This window comes from Lutra lutra, chromosome 2 (assembly GCF_902655055.1).
Source record: "Lutra lutra chromosome 2, mLutLut1.2, whole genome shotgun sequence".
Taxonomy (NCBI): Eukaryota; Metazoa; Chordata; class Mammalia; order Carnivora; family Mustelidae; genus Lutra; species Lutra lutra.
In genome coordinates, this window is record NC_062279.1 from 15,772,099 (window position 1) to 15,792,181 (window position 20,083).

General features: G+C 41.9%; 1 pseudogene; it reads right to left on the minus strand.

Annotated features, from left to right (window-relative positions):
- Nucleotides 1-18,882: 18,882 nt before the first annotated feature.
- LOC125094003 (voltage-dependent anion-selective channel protein 3-like) lies at nucleotides 18,883-19,706 on the minus strand (annotated as a pseudogene).
- Between the last annotated feature and the right edge of the window lie 377 nt (nucleotides 19,707-20,083).

The following is a 20,083-nucleotide window of genomic DNA, read 5'->3' on the forward strand; positions in this document are numbered from 1 at the left end:
GTGCCTTTGTTCATGATCCTACCCATATATAATGCTTGTCCTTCCTATTGGTCTAACCCAACAGTTTTTAAAGGCCAAATCCCACCTTTATGAAATTCTGCTCTACTCCAGCAAACACTGATCTCTCCCCTCTACAATTGTGAATACACTTTTTGTACACACGAGATGACTAGTATTATATACAATCTTATTCTCCAGTGGTTTCCTGCAAATGAGACTCACATGTGACTTGTGCACTCCCTTGTATTTCTTCTGTTCTCATCTTCTTTCTATTCCCATCACAAAGGTCCTGGAGTGTACCTGGAGTGTACAAAGGCCTTGGCAAAGTGTACTGGAGTGATTCATTAATCGATTGATGGAGAAATTTAAACATTAGGAGAAGCGTGAGAGAAAAGAGAGCAAATTGGGTATTCTCTTGTTTGATTTGATTTAGTGATCAGTTTATCCTGTAAGATAAGGCCTGGACCAGGAGAGGTGGTTCAGAAAAACAGTTGATAACACCTATGGTCTAGGGAAAGAGAAACAGTAGATCTCTATATTACTGAGCTCTTACTTTGAAGAAATGACTTGAGATATATTTTCAGGGAATGGTAGTGAAAGAGATACAGTTGAGAGTGAGAATCAGTAGCCTGGTAATAGTGAAAGGAGGATCCAAGACATTCTTTTCTTTTCTTTCTTTCTTTTTTTTTTAAGTAACAGAAAAAAACAGGAAATACATTTCAACAGAAAATCCAGAGGTTACATTACAGAAGTAAGACTGTGACTGACCTCAAGAGTAAGAGGAAAAGCCTTAAATGAGCTCAGGGACCCAGTAAATTGGGTTGTGGGAAGCCAGAAGCTTTGCCTAACTAGCTACTAATGAAGGAAATTAGATAACCATGTTATTTGGAAAGAAACCAGATTATGTTTATTGAGTGATCTGAAAGAAATGAAGGGGCTAGATATGGATGCTTTGTGTTGGTTTCTGAGGCTCTGACCCACTAGAGAGTCATTTTGCCTTATTCATGAAATTGCCAAGATGGGCGGCCATTTTGACAAGCTTATGAGGTTTGATGGGTGTGAACGGCCAGCAGCAAAGATAAGTTAAAAGGAGAGAATGTGCTGATGACTTTGAACATCCTTCTAATTCTGTTGAGGAGATGTAACTTACATTAGTTAGAGTGAAGACAGAGTAAGCAGCAGGAGTGTCATTAAGTCACGTGGAAAGCACCATCTTTGACTGTGCCAAGCAGCAAGGCTGTTTACTCCAAAGACTGCAGCATGTAAGTTCTTCAAGGTAAAGGAGAAGAGGAATGTATCAGCCAGGTTAGCTAACTGTATCCAACTGTCCCAGAATTCCAGTGATTCGCCTCTCATCCAATCGTGTGGTAGGCATATGGCATTTCCCATGATGATTCAGGGACATGTCTTCTTTCATGCAGTTCTACCATCAACACAGGATTTCAAGATCATCTCGGTATCATCTAGTTGGCAGATGGGGGAGTGGGGCAGAACTTCCTTAGCCCTTCAGGGCCACTATCACCTCCATTATATTCCATTTATGAGTGCGGATTATATGTTTTCACACAGATGTTACAGTGATTGGGAAATTAATTCCACTGTGTTCTTAGGAGGATGAAAGAGGCTGGGTGAGTCAACCTCTTTAGAGAAAAAATATAGTATTGGGCTGATGAAAAATAAACAGGTAATAATTCATATTTTTCTGTCCATCAGCATACCTTTAAATGTGGGATGATTTAACTTTCTATTTCAAACAGCTGTTTTGGGTTGTGAATACTCAAAAAGCATAGGGATCCCATATGCATGAAGACGGCAAGAATTAATTTTTGAATGCATGTGTTATTAAATCAGTGACGTTTCTATAGCAATATGGTGGAAGCTAATTTTGCCTCACCAAGAAACAAAGAAAACGTAAAACTAAGAAGCAGAAATGAGAATGGAACTATGAAAATTAATCAGTTAGCCAACAATTAGAGCATATATCAAGAGACAAAAAGTATACAGCATTGAAATAGTTGAAATCCAGTGAACTTAATGTTCCATAATCGCATTGGGGGCGGGGCATTTCACTTTAAAGGTTATTTTTCTAGTTTTAGGTCTCCCAAACACTTTCGGACTGAAGGAAATTATTATGATTTGCATGCAAGTAACTTAATTTACAAAGCTCAGGGAATTTTCCAGAAGCGTCAAAGGTAGATTTGAAAGTAAAAACACCTGATCAGTGTGATACAGCTTATAGAGATAGGAAAGGTCATTCTGAAACAATAGCATGAGGGATAGGAGTTGGAAATAGACTAGAAATTTTTATCTGTGGTGATAATTTTCAGACTCTCCTGGAAGACACATAGATCTACTTAAAGTTAGTCCAAGAACCATGCTTTCTCCCCACAGAGTCCTTGGGTAACAGAAAAGATGTCTCCATTCTAATTTCAGCACTTTATAGCAGACAGAGGTCATCTAATTTAATGCCCATTTTAACTTGAGGGAAATTCCTCAGAGCGGGAAAATGATTTGCTCAAGGTCACAGATGGAATGGATAGTCGAATTCCACTCCAAAAGGACACAGGAGCAAATCCATGGATGTGTTGAAACTGAGGCTGTTTGGATGCAAAATATCACAGGTCCATTGACAAAATGGGGGATGGGCAGTAAGAAAGGAGGAGGCCCCTCATTCCTGAAGCAGTAGGTGAAGAAAGAGTCTATAGTCAGGTGGGTGAGGCCTGGAGCTGGGGGTTGCAAGCAGCCTTCAAGTGTTCAGAAAACAAGAGGGCGAAGAACTGCTTTCTGGAATCTGTTTATAGGAGGAAATGACACTATGGGTCAGTTCAAGCCCCAGAGATGGGGCCAGGCTGGGTGCCAAGGCCACCAACAACCGAACTGGAATTCAGAATAAGGCTGGTTCCCTCCCCATGGCCTAGAGACTAGAGCAGGCAATAGATCTGGGCCCGAGGAGGGAGTACCCAGCTAGAGATGAAGGCAGGAAGAGAGGGCTGGGACTATGGGAAGTGCTTCTGGAAGCTGCCAGGTGTGACAGACAGCAAGGTCCCTCAGGAGTCACCTGAGCCCAGATATTGCGACCAGGCCACCGGACTAGGTCTGGGCTGGTGGTTTCTTCTCAAGCCCCACTAGGTATGCAGGAGGGTGGAGACACTTCTGTGTTGGGTCTGTGGCATTCGAGGCTGGCTCTGGGGCTGGGGGTTATGAGAGGGTTAGGAGGCTGGATCAGGAAGCAGGACCCCAGAAGCAGGGAAGATTAAATAGGAATGAGGACCAGACCCAGCAACTCTGTGTGTCCCCGAGGTCCTAGATGGGTCTTCTAAAGACCTTAGGATCGCCACTCAGTGTGGTCACTTAGTAGTTTGTTGACCCTAGGCAAATTTCCTGTCCTTGCTAGCTTGTAGCTTCTTCCTTTCATTTTTTTTAAAAAAGATTTATTTATTTATTTATTAGACAGAGATCACCAGTAGGCAGAGAGGCAGGCAGAGAGAGAGGAGGAAGCAGATTCCCTGCTGAGCAGAGAGCCCGATGCGGGGCTCGTTCCCAGGACCCTGGGATCATGAGCTGAGCGGAAGGCAGAGGCTTTAACCCTCTGAGCCACCCAGGCGCCCCAAGCTTCTTCCTTTTAAAGGGTCAAATAACACAGCTGGTGAGTAGGGACACAGAATCTCAGGCAGCTGGTGATGGCCCGAAATTCACTCTGTGCCTAAGGCCCAGCTGCTAGAGCATCACAGGGGCTGCGTGAGGCTTGGGGAAGGGCGCTAGGTGGTGGGAGCTGTATCCTTCCCAGTCACCTTTCCTCTGGGGCAAAAACCCATTCTGCCAGATTTTCCCTCACAGGTCCAGGATCCATTTCCTCCTCATCTGATCAAGTCTGGGGGTGGACAAAGGCCATGAAGAAAGAACTGCCTACCTAAATAATGTGACAGCCCGTACCCATTTAGGTAACATCACTCACAGTGAGATGTATTAAATCCTTCCATGGCCTTCCATTGCCGGCTTCCGTGTGAGATACAAGTATCACCACTGCTACCAACCCTGTCACCTTGTTTCCATTATTAGCCCCGACTGATGGATGATGTCACTGAGGTGCACCCAGAATCACCCAAAGTTCTGGAATCAGAATTTGAACTCAGGAAGCCTGTGCTTTTGAGCCACCAGACCACACAGTCTTTCTCTCCTGGATTAAGCTACTAGATTATGAACAAGTATCAATAGAGGGAAGAGAAGGAATTTTCCATGGGAAGAACTGATAGCTGGAGATTTGGGGGAGAGGGAGATGAAAAGAATTGAACTGAAGAAGAAAAAAAACCAGTTTTGTTGGGGCAACAGAGAGTAAAAGTTGTCTGGGGAATAAGATGAAGTCTTCAAAGCTGGTTTTATTCATGTGTCGTCATATACCGATAAACTAGGCCTTCATCGAGAAGCAGGAAGGAAACACGGTATCAGGCTCCAGGAGACTCAGGAGAAAACCAGATGTTTGTACACCTCTAAAGTCTAGTTTGGTGACAAGAGAGGTTTCTGACAGTGTGGAAATCACTGCCTAAAATAGATCCTTGGACCAAAGGTCACAGAATTACAGGAGGGCTTCACCAAAGACACGGGGGTGGGGGTCTCTCTCTCTCTCTCACTCCTAGGATCCCTCCTGTCTCTGCGCAGAGCAGGGGTGGAGGGGGGTTTCTGAGTCATGATGAAGAAACTCCCAACTCCTCTCATCCAGGTCAGGCTCCTTCCCTTAATTCTAGCCAAGATCAGACAACAACAACAACAAAAAAAACCTAGGGTCCTTACTGGGGGCAGAGAGGGCATGTAGAAATGAGGCCCCTGGGGACTTTTTTACATTGCAAAGCCCTGAAATTATTCTCAGTTTTGCTCTGTTGTAAGAGGAGCCACAAATTAGCAACCGTCTCTTGGTGGAGAGGTGCAAGCCCCGAAGTCTACTAACCTCTGCCCAATATTTTCAGATCAGCTTTGTGAGTCTCTAGAAGACGCATAATATCCTACAGAAGTAGGCAGAGGGACAAGATAATTATTCAAAAGTTATTGCAGGACTGTTTTTATTATTTTTTTTAATTTTTAAAAGATTTTATTTATTCAACAGAGAGACAGCAAGAGAGCAAACACAAGCAGGGGGAGTGGGAGAGGGAGAAGCAGGCTTCCCGCCAAGCAGAGAGCCCAGTGTGGGGCTCGATCCCAGGACCCTGGGAGCATGACCTGAGCCCAAGGCAGATGCTTAACCTACTGAGCCACCCAGGTGCCCCCGCAGGACTCTTCTTAAAGGAAGAAAATCCAGGTACCAGAAAAGCAGAGCTCTTAGTCTTTTGAACACTGATGTAAACTATGATGGTGATGGAGATGAGTGACCAGGATTAACAGGGTAACTGAGGTCCGCAGGCTTCTAGAAGCCAGAAAGCCCAACACATAACAAGGAAAAGAGAAGAATGGCTGACTGAGCAGGAACGACAGGTCTCATTTCTTCAGTTTTGTCCTCTACCCCACCTCCTAGCTCAGCACGGCTAGACCTGCTCCGCTCTATGATGACCGCGGATGAGTTTACACCAAGGGAGAAAGCCTCAGCCTGAGCTAGTATTGCGTTTCATAATTGCTTCCCTTCTTCATAAGTGCTTCCCACTTATGTTTTTTCCCAAATCTAGAAATAGCATACTTGGGACGCCTGGGTAGCTCCGTCGGTTAAGCAATCTGCCTTAGGCTCAAGTCATGATCCCAGAGTCCTGGGATCAAGTCCCACATCAGGCTCCTTGCTCACGGGGAAGCATGCTTCTTCCTCTGCCCCGCCCCCGCCCCCCTCCCCGCGCTCTCTCTCTCTCAAATAAAAACATCAACTCTTAAAAAAAAATAGCATACTCATTGAAAAAGATTCAGAAAATACAGAAAGGGTCAAAACAGAAAATCCTTTGGAATCTCAGTATGTGTTATCCTTTGCCCTAAGAGTAAGGGGTCATTTGTCTTGTTCATCAAGTTCTATCCCCCAGATCCAGAGTAAGCGGCACATAGGAGGTGTCCAATACAACACCTTTTTTTGGTGTAACTCAACCTATATTTTAAAATTGAATCAATCCATATACAGAGATTACATCTTAATATCTAATTACACACTATCCACTATTTCAGAGCATACTTTTTCGGGTAAACATGGACATATAATTTTTTCCTGTGCATTCTTACTGTGGTAAAACACACATAACATAAAATTTATGATTTTAACCATTTTCAAGTATACATTTCAGTGGCAGGAAGTTCATTCGCAATTTGTACAACCATCGCCACTGTCCATTTCCAGAATTTTTTTCTCATCCCAAACAGAAACTCTGTCCCCATTAAACACTAACTCCCTATTCTTTCCTCACCCAGTACCTGATAACCTCTTTTAGCTTTATCTTTTGGCATTTACACATTCTAGGTACCTCATATAAATGAAATCTTTTTATTTTTTTTTAAGATTTTAAAAAATTGTTTATTTATTTGACACAGAGAAAGAGAGAGCAAGAGCAGGAACACAAGCAGGGGGAGTGGGAGAGGGAAAGCAAGCTTCCCGCTGAGCAGGGAGCCTGATGTGGAGCTCGATCCCAGGACCCTGGAATCATGACCCAAGCCGAAGGCAGATGCCCAATGACTGAGCCACACAGGCGCCCCACATATAAATGAAATCTTAAAGTATTTGACACTTTGCTTCTGGTTTATTTCATTTAGCATAACATTTTCAGTGTTCATCCACGCTGGAGCATGTTAAGTCTTAATACTATTCCATCGTATGTATATTCTGCATTTTGTTTATCCATTCATCTATTGATGGGCATTTGGGTTTTTCCAATTTATCGTTTTGCAACTCCTTTTTTCACTTTATAATTTCTCACTCATGGCATTCTCTTTTTGTGTTATATATTTCTATATATATGTTATATATTATATATATTCCATATGTTATATATTCTCACAAATATAAGAATATAACAAATAGTGATAATTATCACATATAATTATCCATTTTGTGATTTTATTTGACAATTTCCCTATGAGTGCACAAGAGATGACCTAATCATTCTCCTATATTTGAACATTAGGTTACCTCAGACTTTTGCTATGGCAAGTATGGCAGCAACATCCTTGGACATAAAGCTCTGTCCAAGTGTGTGATGAACATTACTGTTTCCCAGTAATACATTTCTGGAAGGCAAATTACCATGACAATTATGGTTTAAACTTCTCGATGTTTTCTTTCCAATTTGCTTCTCATATGGTTTTCTGGAAAGGCGCATGGGTCTTCCAGTTGTGAATGAGAAAATTAATTGTCCCCTGTCTACACGGAGTGTTATCACATGAAATGTCTTTGCTAATGTGATTGACGAAAAAATGGTTATCTTGTTGACTGAAGTTGCATTTAGTGGGTTATGGGACCTCGCTCGGGCAATCTAAAACAGCAGCTCTTGTGACTTGGGCAGTGGAGAAGTCTGTAACAATGGGGGTGGGGGCAGGAAAGGGGAAAGGTGAGGACACAGGTGGAGGGTGGGGAGTGGGGACCAGTTAGCTGGAAGTATGAGGATGGGAGGCTCTGATAAGTTAGACTCTACCTGCATTTATAATGTACTGAGTCCTAGCTCAGCTCTCTGCTACAACCTCGGTCACCACAAGCAGAATCTTCTCGGTTTCTCAGGCTAACAGGCTGGCTGCACTAATCTGCAGTCCCAAATGATTTCTACACAGTTCCTTTGGCTTGCCATGAAAAGGTGTTATTATTTGCTTTTTTTTTTAAATGATTTTATTTATTTACTTGACAGACAGAGATTACGAGTAGGCAGAGAGGCAGGCAGAGACAGAGAGGAAGGGAAGCAGGCTCCCTGCTGAGCAAAGAGCCCAGATGCTGGGCTCAATCCCAGGACCCTGAGATCATGACCTGAGCCGAAGGCAGAGGCTTAACCCACTGAGCCACCCAGGCGCCCCTTATTATTTGCTTTTTGCAGATGAAAAAATCCAGCCTCTAATAGCTTAAGGAACTTTTCAAGGAAACACAAGTGTTAAGTAGCCCGTCTGGGATTTGATGTACCTCACTATAAACCTACGCTTTTCCTTCTACATTCATTTTTTTTTAAAGATTTTTATTTATTTGAGAGAGAAAGCGAAATAGAGAGAACACGAGCAGGGTGAGGGGCAGAGGGAGAAGCAGACTCCCTGCTGAGCAGGGAGCCTGATGCGGGGCTCGATCCTGAGACTCCGAGATCACGACCTGAGCCAAAACTCAACTGACTGAACCACCTGGGTGCCCACCCCAGCCCCAGCCCCAGCCACCAACATTCACTTTTAAAAAGCTTCACAAACTTGACAAGTGCTGTAAATTTATACCAGGAACATAGAAAAGAATGTTTATTTTACTCGGATGTACCTTTTTAACAGCATTTTTATATAGATCAAAGAGGTTCCCAAGTGAATTGATAAGTAGAATTTTCTATTTTTAATGTTCAGATTTTAATAGCACAGTAGAACGCAGCAAACATACCAGAACCTAATCCCTGCTCTGCTGCTTGCTGATTGTTAGCTGTTTGACTTCGGTAGATCCCTTCCTCGCTCCCAGTCTCAGTGGCTATGACATCCAATCCCCAGAGTTGTCGTGAAGTTTCAATGTGACAATATATGTAACTGAATCTAGCAACATAAGGGGCATGCATTAGGTGGCCAATAAAAAATTCTACAGGTCATGGTGAGATGGCAGTTGGCAAAAGGGAACAAACTGGGGACAATTCAGGAACAAAGGAACTAATGCATTTATTGCTAGTCTATAACTCTAAGGGAAAGGAAGATACATTTCTTTAACTTTTTATTGAAGTCTAACACAAATACAGAAAAGTGAGCAAATCACTGTATGGCTCAGTGAACTACCCCAAGTAATCCCACTCATGTGATCACCTCCAGGACAAGAAATGGAACATAACCAGCGACTCGGAGCCCTCTTGGTTTCCCCTCCTCATCATTTTCCTTTCAGTCTTTCCCAGTGGTAACCACCAGAGTGTTGTTTAAACCAATGGGCAGAATTTCGCCCATTTTTTTTTTTAAGATTTTATGTATTTATTTGACAGAGAGAGATCACAAGTAGACGGAGAGGAAGGCAGAGAGAGAGAGAGAGGGAAGCAGGCTTCTTGCTGAGCAGAGAGCCCGATGTGGGACTCGATCCCAGGACCCTGAGATCATGACCTGAGCCGAAGGCAGCGGCTTAACCCACTGAGCCACCCAGGCGCCCCATCGCCCATTTTCTATGAATGAAACTTGGCCCCCATCTCAGACCATATATAAACATAAAGCATCTAAAAAGTATGGATGACTCTCACAGCCATAATTTTCAGTGGTGAGGGGGAAGAGCCATTCAGGAAAGAATATCATTTACATAAAGTTGAGTCTTTTGAGTAACAAATTCTTAAGGTAGCCATATTGGTCAATCTTTTCCCTTACAGTAATACTTTGTGACTTAAGACTTCCTGTCAATTAATCTCTGATAAAGAAGAGGAGAATACATCATAGGGGAAAAAGAGTGTATTCAATAAATGGTGCTGGGAAAATTGGACAGCTACATGAAAAGACTGAAATTGGACCCCCATCTTACACTATCTACAAAAATAAATTCAAAATGGACGTAAGACTTGAATGTAAGACCTGAAACCACAGAACTCCTTAAAGAAAACACAGGCAGTAAGCTCTTCGACAACTCTCTCAGTGATGATTTGTTTTTAATTTCCAAAATAAAAAATCAACAAGAGGGACTATGTCAAACTAAAAACCCTCTGCACAGCAAAGGAAACCATCAACAAAATGAAAAGGCGTCCTACTGAATGGGAGAAGATATTTGCTAATCATATTTGATAAGGGATTAATATTCCAAATATATAAAGAACTCTTAAAACCCAATTCATTCCACTAAAGTAGCAAAACAACAATGTGATTAAAAAATGGACAGAAGAACTGAGTAGACAGTTTTCCAAAGAAGACATCCAGATGGCCAAGAGACACAAGAAAAGATGTTCAACATCCCTAATCATCAGGGAAATGCCAATCAAAACCACAATGAGATATCACCTCACACCTGTTAGAAGGGCTATCATCAAAAAGGCAAGAAATGACAGGAGTTGTCGAACATGTGGAGGAAAGGGAAAGACGTCGTGCACTGGTGGTGGGAACGTTAACTGGTGTAGCCACTATGGACCCAGTATGGAGGTTCCTCAAAAAGTCAAGAAGAGAACTACCATATGACCCAGGAATTTCACTTCTGGGTATTTATCTGAAGAAAATAAACACCCTAATTCAAAAAGATATCCACGCCCCCATGTTCATTGCAACATTATTTACAATAGCCAAGATATGGAGACAACTTAAGTGCTTATTGACAGATGAATAAAGAAGAAAGATGGGGGAGATATATGTAGAATGGAATATTACTCAGCCATAAATAAGAATGAGATCTTGCCATTTGCAACATTGTAGATGGGCCTTGAAGGCATTTATGCTAAGAAATAAGTCAGAAAAGACAAATACCATATAATTTCACTTACATGCAGAATCTAAAAAAAAGAAATCAAAACAAAACAAAATAAAACAAAACCAGAAAAAGCCAAGCTCATAAGTACAGAGAAGACTGGTTGCCAGAAATTTAAATTTAATTAAATTTAACAATGTATTTGTAGATTCTTTCGGATAGTCTATGTACATCACCAAATTATCAGTAGGAGTGGTTTTTATCCTTGTGTTCATATTCTTATACTTATTTTCTTTATCTTCCTTATCAAATTGGCTGGACATTTTTGTCTCATTCTCAATTCCAGAGGGAATGTTTTTTAACATTTAATCATGCTTGTGTAAGATTATTTATAGGTGGAAATGTGGTCAAGATGGCGGAGAAGCAGCAGGCTGAGACTACTTCAGGTAGCGGGAGATCACCTAGATAGCTTATCTAAAGATTACAAACACCTACAAATCCAACGGGAGATCGAAGAGAAGAAGAACAGCAACTCTAAAAACAGAAAATCAGGGGCGCCTGGGTGGCTCAGTGGGTTAAGCTGCTGCCTTCGGCTCAGGTCATGATCCCAGGTCCTGGGTTCAAGCCCCACATGGGGCTTTCTGCTCAGCAGGGAGCCTGCTTCCTCCTCTCTCTCTGCCTGCCTCTCTGCCTACTTGTGATTTCTCTCTGTCAAATAAATAAATAAAATCTTTAAAAAAAAAATAAAATAAAAACAGAAAATCAACCACTTTCTGCAAGGTAGGACTGGCAGAGAAGTGAATCCAAAGCGACGGGAAGATAGACCGCGGGGGGAGGGGCCGGCTCCCGGCGAGCGGCGGAGCAACGGAGCACAAAATCGGGACTTTTAAAAGTCTGTTCCGCTGAGGGACATCGCTCCAGAGGCTTAACCGGGGTGAAGCCCAGGCGGGGTCAGCGTGGCCTCAGGTCCCACAGGGTCACAGAAGGATCGGGGCTGTCTGAGTGTCGCAGAGCTTACCGGTATTGGAGCGGGGAAGCCGGCTGCAGAGACAGAGCCGAGGAGTGACTCTCAGCTCGGGGTTACCTTGAACCGGTCGCAGGCTCGGTCAGCTCAGAGCGCGGCCGGAGGCCAGGGTGGCGGGAGTCATTGGGCGCTGTTCTCTGGGGGCGCACTGAGGAGTGGGGCCCCGGGCTCTCGGCTCCTCCGGGCCGGAGACCGGGAGGCCGCCATCTTCATTCCCGTCCTCCGGAACTCTACGGAAAGCGCTCAGGGAACAAAAGCTCCCGAAAGCGAACCCGAGCGGATTACTCAGCGCGGCCCCGGGTGAGGGCGGTGCAACTCTGCCTGGGGCAAAGACGCTTGAGAATCACTACAACAGGCCCCTCCCCCAGAAGATCAGCAAGAAACCCAGCCAGGACCAAGTTCACCTACCAAGGAGTGTAGTTTCAATACCAAGGAGAGCGGCGGAATTCCAGAGGAGGAGAAAGCAAATTACGGAACTCATGGCTTTCTCCCCTTGATTCTTTAGCCTTGCAGTTAATTTAATTTTTTTTCTTTTCTTTTTCAATTTTTTTTTCTTCTTCTGCTAAATTTTTTAACTTTTACCCTTTTCTTTTTTAACATTTTTAACTAGTTTATCTAATATATATATATTTTTTTTTCCTTTTTATAATTTTTCTTTATTGGTTTTCTTTTTTTAATTTTTTTTCTTTCTTTCTGAACCTCTTTTTATCCCCTTTCTCCCCCCCCCCCCCCCCACGACTTGGGATCTCTTCTGATTTGGCTAAAGCATATTTTCCTGGGGTTGTTGCCACCCTTTTAGTATTTTACTTGCTCCTTCATTTACTCTTATCTGGACAAAATGACAAGGCGGAAAAATTCACCACAAAAAAAAGAACAAGAGGCAGTACCAAAGGCTAGAGACCTAATCAATACAGACATTGGTAATATGTCAGATCCAGAGTTCAGAATGACGATTCTCAAGGTTCTAGCTGGGCTCGAAAAAGGCATGGAAGATATTAGAGAAACCCTCTCGGGAGATATAAAAGCCCTTTCTGGAGAAATAAAAGAACTAAAATCTAACCAAGTTGAAATCAAAAAAGCTATTAATGAGGTGCAAACAAAAATGGAGGCTCTGACGGCTAGGATAAATGAGGCAGAAGAAAGAATTAGCGATATAGAAGACCAAATGACAGAGAATAAAGAAGCTGAGCAAAAGAGGGACAAACAGCTACTGGATCACGAGGGGAGAATTCAAGAGATAAGTGACACCATAAGATGAAACAACATTAGAATAATTGGGATTCCAGAAGAAGAGGAAACGGAGAGGGGAGCAGAAGGTATATTGGAGAGAATTATTGGAGAGAATTTCCCCAATATGGCAAAGGGAACAAGCATCAAAATCCAGGAGGTTCAGAGAACCCCCCTCAAGATCAATAAGAATAGGTCCACACCCTGTCACCTAATAGTAAAATTGACAAGTCTTAGTGACAAAGAGAAGATCCTGAAAGCAGCCCAGGAAAAGAAGTCTGTAACGTACAATGGTAAAAATATTCGATTGGCAGCAGACTTATCCACAGAGACCTGGCAGGCCAGAAAGAGCTGGCATGATATATTCAGAGTACTAAACGAGAAAAACATGCAGCCAAGAATACTATATCCAGCTAGGCTATCATTGAAAATAGAAGGAGAGATTAAAAGCTTCCGGGACAAACAAAAACTGAAAGAATTTGCAAATACCAAACCAGCTCTACAGGAAATATTGAAAGGGGTCCTCTAAGCAAAGAGAGACCCTAAAAGAAGTAGATCAGAAAGAAACAGAGACAATATACAATAACAGTCACCTTACAGGCAATACAATGGCACTAAATTCATATCTCTCAATACTTACCCTGAATGTTAATGGGCTAAATGCCCCAATCAAAAGACACAGGATATCAGAATGGATAAAAAAACAAAACCCATCTATATGTTGCCTACAAGAAACTCATCTTAAACCTGAAGACACCTCCAGATTTAAAGTGAGGGGGTGGAAAAGAATTTACCATGCTAATGGACATCAGAAGAAAGCAGGAGTGGCAATCCTTATATCAGATCAATTAGATTTTAAGCCAAAGACTACAATAAGAGATGAGGAAGGACACTATATCATACTCAGGGGAACTATCCAACAAGAAGATCTAACAATTTTAAATATCTATGCCCCTAACGTGGGAGCAGCCAACTATATAAACCAATTAATAACAAAATCAAAGAAACATATCGACAATAATACAATAATAGTAGGGGACTTTAACACTCCCCTCACTGAAATGGACAAATCATCCAAGCAAAAGATCAACAAGGAAATAAAGGCCTTAAATGACACACTGGACCAGATGGACATCACAGATATATTCAGAACATTTCATCCCAAAGCAACAGAATACACATTCTTCTCTAGTGCACGTGGAACATTCTCCAGAATAGATCACATTCTTGGTCCTAAATCAGGTCTCAACCGTTATCAAAAGATTGGAATCGGGGCGCCTGGGTGGCTCAGTGGGTTAAGCCGCTGCCTTCGGCTCAGGTCATGATCTCGGAGTCCTGGGATCGAGCCCCGCATCGGGCTCTCTGCTCTCTCGGGGAGCCTGCTTCCTCCTCTCTCTCTGCCTGCCTCTCTGCCTGCTTGTGATCTCTCTGTCAAATAAAAATAAAAAAAAAAAAGATTGGAATCATTCCCTGCATATTTTCAGACCACAATGCTCTGAAGCTAGAACTCAATCACAAGAAGAAATTTGGAAAGAACCCAAATACATGGAGACTAAACAGCATCCTTCTAAAGAATGAATGGGTCAACCAGGAAATTAAAGAAGAATTGAAAAAATTCATGGAAACAAATGATAATGAAAACACAACGGTTCAAAATCTGTGGGACACAACAAAGGCAGTCCTGAGAGGAAAATATATAGCGGTACAAGCCTTTCTCAAGAAACAAGAAAGGTCTCAGGTACACAACCTAACCCTACACCTAAAGGAGCTGGAGAAAGAACAAGAAAGAAACCCTAAACCCAGCAGGAGAAGAGAAATCATAAAGATCAGAGCAGAAATCAATGAAATAGAAACCAAAAAAACAATAGAACAAATCAACGAAACTAGGAGCTGGTTCTTTGAAAGAATTAATAAGATTGATAAACCCCTGGCCAGACTTATCAAAAAGAAAAGAGAGAGGACCCAAATAAATAAAATCATGAATGAAAGAGGAGAGATCACAACGAACACCAAAGAAATACAGACAATTATAAGAACATACTATGAGCAACTCTACGCCAACAAATTGGACAATCTGGAAGAAATGGATGCATTCCTAGAGACATATAAACTACCACAACTGAACCAGGAAGAAATAGAAAGCCTGAACAGACCCATAACCAGTAAGGAGATTGAAACAGTCATCAAAAATCTCCAAACAAACAAAAGCCCAGGGCCAGACGGCTTCCCGGGGGAATTCTACCAAACATTTAAAGAAGAACTAATTCCTATTCTCCTGAAACTGTTCCAAAAAATAGCAATAGAAGGAAAACTTCCAAACTCATTTTATGAGGCCAGCATCACCTTGATCCCAAAACCAGACAAGGATCCCAACAAAAAAGAGAACTACAGACCAATATCCTTGATGAACACAGATGCAAAAATTCTCGCCAAAATACTAGCCAATAGGATTCAACAGTACATTAAAAGGATTATTCACCACGACCAAGTGGGATTTATTCCAGGGCTGCAAGGCTGGTTCAACATCCGCAAATCAATCAATGTGATACAACACATTAATAAAAGAAAGAACAAGAACCATATGATACTCTCCATAGATGCTGAAAAAGCATTTGACAAAGTACAGCATCCCTTCCTGATCAAAACTCTTCAAAGTGTAGGGATAGAGGGCACATACCTCAATATTATCAAAGCCATCTATGAAAAACCCACCGCAAATATCATTCTCAATGGAGAAAAACTGAAAGCTTTTCCGCTAAGGTCAGGAACACGGCAGGGATGTCCGTTATCACCACTGCTATTCAACATAGTACTAGAAGTCCTAGCCTCAGCAATCAGACAACAAAAGGAAATTAAAGGCATCCAAATCGGCAAAGAAGAAGTCAAACTATCACTCTTCGCAGATGATATGATACTATATGTGGAAAACCCAAAAGACTCCACTCCAAAACTGCTAGAACTTGTACAGGAATTCAGTAAAGTGTCAGGATATAAAATCAATGCACAGAAATCAGTTGCATTGGGGCACCTGGGTGGCTCAGTGGGTTAAGCCTCTGCCTTCGGCTCAGGTCATGATCCCAGGGTCCTGGGATCGAGCCCCGCATCGGGCTCTCTGCTCAGCAGGGAGCCTGCTTCCCTTCCTCTCTCTCTCTGCCTTCCTCTCTCTCTCTGCCTGCCTCTCGGCCTACTTGTGATCTCTTTCTCTGTCAAATAAATAAATAAAATCTTTAAAAAAAAAAAAAAGAAATCAGTTGCATTTCTCTACACCAACAACAAGACAGAAGAAAGAGAAATTAAGGAGTCCATCCCATTTACAATTGCACCCAAAACTACAAGATACCTAGGAATAAACCTAACCAAAGAGACTAAGAATCTATACACAGAAAACTATAAAGTACTCATGAAAGAAATTGAGGAAGACACAAAGAAATGGAAAAATGTTCCATGCTCCTGGATTGGAAGAATAAATATTGTGAAAATGTCTATGCTACCTAAAGCAATCTACACATTTAATGCAATTCCTATCAAAGTACCATCCAGGGCGCCTGGGTGGCTCAGTGGGTTAAGCCGCTGCCTTCGGCTCAGGTCATGATCTCAGGGTCCTGGGATCGAGTCCCACATCGGGCTCTCTGCTCAGCAAGAAGCCTGCTTCCCTCTCTCTCTCTCTCTCTGCCTTCCTCTCCGTCTACTTGTGATCTCTCTCTGTCAAATAAATAAATAAAATCTTTAAAAAAAAAAAAGTAAAAAAAAAAAAGTACCATCCATTTTTTTCAAAGAAATGGAACAAATAATCCTAAAATTCATATGGAACCAAAAAAGACCTCGAATAGCCAAAGGAATATTGAAAAAGAAAGCCAAAGTTGGTGGCATCACAATTCCGGACTTCAAGCTCTATTACAAAGCTGTCATCATCAAGACAGTATGGTACTGGCACAAAAACAGACACATAGACCAATGGAACAGAATAGAGAGCCCAGAAATAGACCCTCAACTCTATGGTCAACTAATCTTTGACAAAGCAGGAAAGAATGTCCAGTGGAAAAAAGACAGCCTCTTCAATAAATGGTGTTGGGAAATTTGGACGGCCACATGCAGAAAAATGAAATTGGATCATTTCCTTACACCACACACGAAAATAGACTCAAAATGGATGAAGGATCTCAATGTGAGAAAGGAATCATCAAAATCCTTGAGGAGAACACAGGCAACAACCTCTTCGACCTCAGCCGCAGCATCATCTTCCTAGGAACATCGCCAAAAGCAAGGGAAGCAAGGGCAAAAATGAACTATTGGGATTTTATCAAGATCAAAAGCTTTTGCACAGCAAAGGAAACAGTGAACAAAACCAAAAGACAACTGACAGAATGGGAGAAGATATTTGCAAATGACATATCAGATAAAGGGCTAGTGTCCAAAATCTATAAAGAACTTAGCAAACTCAACAACCAAAGAACAAATAATCCAATCAAGAAATGGGCAGAGGACATGAACAGACATTTCTGCAAAGAAGACATCCAGATGGCCAACAGACACATGAAAAAGTGCTCCACATCACTCGGCATCAGGGAAATACAAATCAAAACCACAATGAGATATCACCTTACACCAGTCAGAATGGCTAAAATTAACAAGTCAGGAAATGACAGATGCCGACGAGGATGCGGAGAATGGGGAACCCTCCTACACTGTTGGTGGGAATGCAAGCTGGTGCAACCACTCTGGAAAATAGCATGGAGGTTCCTCAAAATGTTGAAAATAGAACTACCCTATGACCCAGCAATTGCACTGCTGGGTATTTACCCTAAAGATACAAACGTAGTGATCCGAAGGGGCACGTGCACCCGAATGTTTATAGCAGCAATGTCTACAATAGCCAAACTATGGAAAGAACCTAGATGTCCATCAACAGATGAATGGATAAAGAAGATGTGGTATATATACACAATGGAATACTATGCAGCCATCAAAAGAAATGAAATCTTGCCATTTGCGACGACGTGAATGGAACTAGAGGGTATCATGCTTAGCGAAATAAGTCAATCGGAGAAAGACAACTATCATATGATCTCCCTGATATGAGGGATAGGAGATGCAACATGGGGGGTTAAAGGGATAGGAGAAGAGTAAATGAAACAAGATGGAATTGGGAGGGAGACAAACCATAATTGACTCTTAATCTCACAAAACAAACTGAGGGTTGATGGGGGGAGGGGGGTTGGGAGGGGGGTGGGATTATGGACACTGGGAAGGGTATGTGCTATGGTGAGTGCTGTGAAGTGTGTAAACCTGGTGATTCACAGACCTGTACCCCTGGGGATAAAAATATATTATATGTTTATAAAAAATAAAATTAATAAAAATTTTAAAAAAAAGATTATTTATAGGTGCATTTTATTAGATTCAGGCAGTTTCATTTATATTTGCTAGAAGTTCTAAACACGAATATACATTGGATTTTGGCAAGTTCTTTTTTAGCATTTATCTAGAAGGTAGTATGATGTTTTCCCCTTCATTCTGTTAATGTGACAAATTTCATAAACCTTAAACCATTCTCTCTTTGTTCCAAGCATGATGGATTTATTTTTTTTTAATATTTAATTTATTTTTTTGAGAGAGAGAGAGGGACAGGGAGCACGAGCAGGGGCAGGGGCAGAGGGAGAAGCAGACTCCCCGCTGAGCAGGGAGCCCGATGGGAGGCTCAATCTCAGGATCATGACCGGAGACAAAGACAGACCAGATGAGCCACCCAGGTGCCCCCGTGATGGATTTACTTCATTTTACTCTGCTATAAAACCAAAGATTCCATTACAGCACAGAGACCATTATATCTCTAAAGGTCTTGAGAAAGTGGCAGGGCACATGCAAGACATGAAGTACAAACTGGAGGACTGGGTTAGTTCCTTCACCACATGTCACTGCACTGTCACTGAGGCATGCCTGTAAACTAACACCAGACTAAAACGTCCCATAGACTTGACAACTTCCAGGCATGCCTTCAAGTGCTGACCTTCTGGTCTGTAGACTTCGGTGTGGGGAAGATAACCATTCTTTGGAAGAATAAAAAGTTCACCCTTCTGAAATGTCACAGAAGAATTTTAAGGTCAAAACACAGCAGGTTCATTTCTCTTCATTTCCAGGGATAAAACTGATGCTTTACTCAAAACCACATTAAGCTTTCTAGTTTGACTCTCACCCCAACCTTTTGACATCGTGCATTGATGTTCTTTCCATCAATTAAAGCTGATGGGGTCAGTTTGACTCGTGGTTGAAGGTTGGGGTATCACCCAGTCCAATCACGCTGGGATTATTTGCTTTAGGAGATAAAGGAGTTCTACAAGCCAGTGTGTAATTAGCAGCAACATCAAAACAGGTGTTGGTGCCAGCTATGTGAACAAGGCTCATTGGTGATCCGATCTTCTCATTTTAAGCCCCCGGTAGATACAACCTCCAAGTTCAGTGCCATCATTTACTTGAGGGTGTAGCTGGAGGTCTGCAGCCTGGTAACCCACGGTAAAAATATTCTGTGACTGTTTAGACTTAGCTCTGTGAAAACTCATCTGAGAGCCAGCAAGCCAACTTCCAAAGGCTAACACAGCTCAACCATAAATGTTTGACCCAGAAAAATCTTTATCAACATTACTGTCAAGATGGAAACAATCTTATTTATAGGGGACTTCAATTTCCCACTCTTCTTTCCTGTATTCAGTACAAATATGGTATCAAGAGTCAATTTCAACCCTTCAACCAACTTATTTTATAAAGACATTTCTGGCCCAAGGGTGCTGTCTCTTTCATTTTTGGTTGAAAAGAAGTTCCTAGTTACAGATCTTACATTTGGTCTCTAGGTTGTCTAATGTTTTGCCTATATCTGTGGAAGCATGACTGGAAGTAGAACATTCTACCCCACTACAAGATTGGGTTCTTAGATCTACTTACTATACCAAACCCAAATCCTCTGTTGAAGACATTCTTTGCAACCATTTATAGCTCCCAGTAAGTCAATGTGTTATGTGTATCTCCAGCCAGAGGACCTGTTTCCATTCTGCCAGGGCAACCCAAATTTTAAACCATTCTTGCCTTCCTGGAATAGCCCACTTTGGTCACAGTGTATTCACCAGACATTGTTGGATTTGTTTTGCTAATAGTTGGTTTAATTTGTTTTTTTTTTAACATTTATGTTGTATTGGCCTATTATTTTCTTTTTTTTTTTATAAAGTTCTTGTCAGGTTTTGGTATCAAGGTAACACTGGCCTAGGGAGACAAAATGTAAAGTGTCTCAATTTTTCTCTCCTCTGGAAAAGTTAATGTACAATTGGCATTATTTCTTTCTCAAATATTTGATAAAACTCACCAGCGAA